The 5151-nt window shown below is 43.0% G+C and overlaps 1 pseudogene; it reads right to left on the reverse strand.

Annotated features, from left to right (window-relative positions):
* Window positions 1-612: 612 nt before the first annotated feature.
* Window positions 613-1271, reverse strand: LOC103206904 (annotated as a pseudogene).
* Window positions 1272-5151: the final 3880 nt, after the last annotated feature.

Here is a 5151-nt window from a genome sequence, read left to right on the forward strand (position 1 = left end):
TTGCTACTAACCAATGTAGGATGCAGAACAAGGCTTTTATGTATTTTGTTGTGCCAATTGAGTCTGGTGTCCTCTAGTACTATGGTCCTGAGATGGTAGATCTATTGGAGCTCTCTCCCATAGTGTCCGGGTGTCTGTGAAGGATGACTCTGTGTCTGTCTTCGATTGTTTCTGTAAGGATTGCAGGTATTTTGTATCACTGGTGTCTGTGCAAGATTAGCCTCAATTGAATCTGTCCTTGGTCTAGAGTATACTCATATTCACTGACCCCCATCTGATTCTCTCAGGTGTTTGTGTGTTTATCTGTAGCCTGGTGTTTGGTGTTAATGGTAATGCAGTATTGTGGACACATTGGTTGGTATTAGCATCTGTCGTCTATCTCTTACGTGCACAATTTGGTGTCCTCCCATTTCCTAATGTTATCATGGTGGTCACAGCCTTTTAAATGGTAATTCTTATGCTGACCACAAACTGGTTGTACAGCAGACCCATTCTAGAAGAAACCAGAATTTCATTTAGTATGCGGTTTCCCAAGCCTGCCTCTGCCCTCACGAGCCCTTGTCGAGCCCTCTGTGTCCTACTGCTCCTCCGTAGAACACCACAGCGGCCCTGTTATAGGTCTTCTCTTTTATTCCCAGCTCAGTTGTCTTCCTTTGAAGCCTGAGATTTTGGATCCCTCTCCTTCTTCTTTTTGCTCTTCTCTTGCTTGATTTTATTTTTCTCTTTGTTTCCTCTTCCTTTGCCAGGGTATACCTGTCCCTCTAGAGTTATATCAGCACACCTGTATTGACTGACCAAGAATCTTTGATCTCGCAGGCATAGCTCCCATCACGAAGCATGAAGACAGCACAGTCAGTTCCCACAACAAACCTCTGCCCGTCATAGTTGGCATTGAAAAGACTGCCCTGCCGCAGGCTAGTGATTTCCTCCGCCTCCTTCTCAGTGGGGCTTCCTGAGACAGTGACAAACATCAGAGTATTCCCTTTTTTCGTCATTTTCAGTATGCTGTCAGGCTTGCCCAGATCAATCTGTGAGAAGTTGATAGGTGTGGAGGGTCTTTTGTGCTCTGGAAGATCTCCTTCTTCGATGTCATCATCTTTGTAAGGCTGCCTAACAGCTGTGTCCTGATCTCCTATGAGTGTGCACAGAACCCCTGGCTCAGGGCAGGCAGCAGGCGTCCCTCCTCTCCACTGCCCTGCCTCTCTGCCAGGGACCGCTGGACCAACACCAACAGAATTGGGGCCAGTGGTGTCAGTGTTGGGCGGCGGCATCCTTAGATATTAGTATTTTTGCTGTGGTCAGTGGGCTGCACCTTTTCCGCTTGTGGATAGATATTTATTTTTCTGGTGTCCTAATAAGGAGCTCTGGTGGTGTAGTGGTTAAGGCATTTGGCTGCTAGCCAAATGATTGGTGGTTTGAACCCACCAGCCACTCCATGGAAGAAAGATGAGGCAGTCTGCTTCCATCAAGATTTACAGCCTTGGAAAACCCTAAGTGGGTTGCTATCAGTCTGAATCAACTCGATGGCAGTGAGTTTTGAGTTTGGTCTTGTAGACAGAGTGTACATCAGGGATGAAGGCCATCTTATTGCCAGCTGTATCTTTTCTTGGATGAAGTAAAATTGTATTTTCTCAGGAAATGTGGCTCAAATGATCATAAAATAACATAAAAAATTAAGTTAACTTTACAGATACATATGTTAGGATTAACTTGAAATATGTTTTTTTTCTCTTTTCCTTTTTAAAAGTGAAGGTACATATAATTTTATGTAATCTAAAAATTTAATCCTGGCAGTATAATTTTACATTACTTTGAAGGTAAAAAATTTTAAAACATTCTATGTCTGTTGGCAGCATATTGCTAATGAAGTGTAATGTTGAAAGGGTATGGGGAAAATTCCTGTGGTCTGGGAAGATGGTGAAGTGCCTGTAAACAGAGGAGAAAACTGGGAAAGTGCTTCAAATGAAGAGAACAGCTCCTGGAAAGGACCGAGTGCTTCTTGTGCTTTAACCTATAGCATGCCATGAGACAGGGGCCTACTTCCACCCCTTCCTCAACAAAGATGGCCATTTCAGGTTTTTTGTTTTTATAACAACATTTAATTTGATAAAGTCAGAAGAAATTGCACTTCTGTAAATTGTGGAACAACTAAACTTAGTTCTGAGTATATTTGAAACCCTTCAGGGAGTCCCTGAAGCCTGAGTTAAGTTCAGTGTCCTTACCAAGGCTTCCAAGACCCAAGGTCTCCTGACCCCGCCTATTTCTCCGCCCTCAACCCTTGCCAGTCCCCATGCTGCATCACCGTTCCAAACTCTCAGCTCTTGGTGTTTTGGTATAAGCTCCTCTGCCTGGAACACCCTCCCATTGCCCTATTTGTTTAACTCTCACTTGTCCTGTAAGGCTGAGTGCTGCCATTGCCTTTCCAAAGCCTTCTCTCTACTCCAGACTGGATCAGATGACCTTCTTCTGTGCTCCCTTAGCTCCCTTATTCCCTTGAACCTATCCCCCTCCAACATACACATAATTATGATGTTCCCCTCATCTGGAATATTATCCCCTTTTATCTTTGCTCATCCAAATCCAAGCAATAATTTAAGGGCAGTTCAAATCCTACTTCCTCCTTGAAACATTTCCTGATGCTTCCAGTGCTTGCTGGTTCCCCCTTTTCTGAATCTTGACAGCACTTAGTTATTATGACTGACCATTCTGAATCAAAATGAACTGTTTCCTTCTCTCTCTCTCTCTACCCACTAGACTTAAAATTGCTTCTGATATTGCTGTTGCCACAACCTAGAACAGTGACTGGCATATAATAGGCACTCTATAAAGAGTTGTTAGATGGGTATTTGGATGGACATATAAGCCAGCTTTTAGATCTTTTTTTTTTTTTTGTACATGTGTGTGCCCATTCATTCAATAAACATTTGCTGTACCTTAAGACTCCCTGCCATTGAGTAGATTCCAACTCAGAATTGAAACTGCCCCACAGGGTTTCTAAGACTGTAAATCTTTACAGAAGCAGACTGCCTCATCTTTCTCCAATGGAGTGAACGGTGGGTTCAAATTGCTAACCTTTCAGTAAAGCAGCTGAATGCTTAACCACTGCACCACCAGGGGTCCTCGAACACTACTCAGAGGATTCCTATTCTGGTGGCCAGCTGGGGTTGGATGGACAGGCTGTTTACACTGGCTCTCCATGCAACTGAGCCACCAGAGCAGAGTCAATCTTGAAAGAAATCCAGGGCGTCTCAGAGTCAGCCCCTACAGATCATCCAGCTTTTTCAGTTCCAAGGGGCAGCCAGCCTGGAAGAAGAATGTTTAGATCTCATCTTGCTGAGGAGAGGCTGTCACTATCCAGACCCCTAAGTGAAAACAACACACTGTCTAAAACATGGATCTATAATTTTATGTATCGTTTCATTCCTTATATTTATGATTTGTATCTTCATAATCTTTTCAAAATTAATACTTAGTTGCATATAACCAAAACCAAACTCACTGCCATTGAGTCAGTTGCTACTCATAGCTACCCCCATTGAGTTTCCGTGGTGATAAATCTTTACAGAAGGAGATTGCCCCATCTTCCTTCTGTAGAGAGGCTGGTGGGTTTGAACCTCCAACCTTCTGATTAGCAATCAAATGCCTTAGGCGTTAGTCAGACACCATCCGAGCTCCTTGCATATACAAAACATAAAAGACTTCTTTTTAAATTTATAATATTACAGTAATAATAATGTCCCATTATACTACTTGCATCAATTCTAGTCCTTCCCTGCCACCATTTGTAACTCTTTCATGGGATTTGTGCGTACCCTTCTATACATATACTTGTAGTTATATCCTAATAGAAAAGAAAAAGTAATAATATTTGCTATTGATAAGGGTAAAAGCAAATCCAAGCCAAACCCATTGCCTTCAAGTCAATTCCAACTCATAGTAACAGTCTAGGACAGGGTAGAACTGCCTCATAGGGTTTCCAAGGCCGTAAAGCTTTATGGAAGCGGACTGTCACATCTTGCTCTTGCCGAGTGCTGTTGGGTTCAGACTGGCATGTGACTTTTTGAAGCAGCAGCATAATGCTTAACCACTGTGCCACCAGGGCTCCTGATGGACCTTGGAGGGTGTCTTGTTGCAAGATACTGTGATCAGCACTGTGAAGGATACATAGATGAACAAGCAGTACATGGACTGAAACATCAAGGAATTCAGTCTAATAGCAGAGAGATGACATGTCCACAGATAGCTCCAATCTAAAGTACAAAATGCTCATTGCTGTAAAAGAGATACAAATAAAGGACTATAGAGGTTTAGGAGCCCTGGAGGCACAGTGGTTAAAGTGCTCATCTGTTAACTGAGAGGTCAGCAGTTCGAATATATCAGCCACTCTTGGAAAAAGATGTGACGATCTGCTTCTGTGAAGACTAAAGAAAAGAAACAAACTCATTGCTGTCGAGTCAGTTCCACTCATAGTGACCCTTCCTTGGGTTTCAAAGAAGGCATCTCTACACAAGTAGATTGCTCAGTCTTCCTTCTGAGGAGTTGCTGGTGGGTTTAAACCACCAGCCTTCTGGTTAGCAGTCACATGCCTTAGACACTACACCACCAGGGCTCCCTCTTTAAGGACTACTGCCTTGGACGGTCCCCCTCTGTCCTTTAGGGTCACTATGAGTCAGAATTGACTTGACTGACATGAGTTTTTTAATAGAGGTTTAGAAGACGCATGTACTTCCTGTTGGGAAGATTAAAGAAGGTGGGTTCAGAGAGGAAGTAATATTTTAGCAAGTAGGACACAAATGAGCAATGATAAGAGACTCCAAATTATCATGTGGTTGATGTTGGGTCAAAGAGTAGATATCATGAAGGAGTAATATGCAGTGGGAAACAAGAAATATAGGAAGTGGCCATATTGGAGAGGGCCTAAAATGCCAGCATGATGAGTTTGTATTTAATCCCTATCAGTGGGAGCAGTCTTGGAAATAAATCTGTGGAAGTTTTTTTAGCAGCTTAGTGACAAGGATACAGAGATCCTTTAAGATTAGTCTTATTCTAGTATCATCAAACCCACCAGCCACTCCTCGGAAGGAAGATGGGGCAATCTACTTCCGTAGTGATTGTTGTTGTTGTTGTTATATGCCATCGAGTCGGCGCCCC

Source organism: Orycteropus afer, unplaced genomic scaffold, assembly GCF_000298275.1.
Source record: "Orycteropus afer afer isolate SDZICR_OR568_19922 unplaced genomic scaffold, OryAfe1.0 scaffold00336, whole genome shotgun sequence".
Classification (NCBI taxonomy): Eukaryota; Metazoa; Chordata; class Mammalia; order Tubulidentata; family Orycteropodidae; genus Orycteropus; species Orycteropus afer.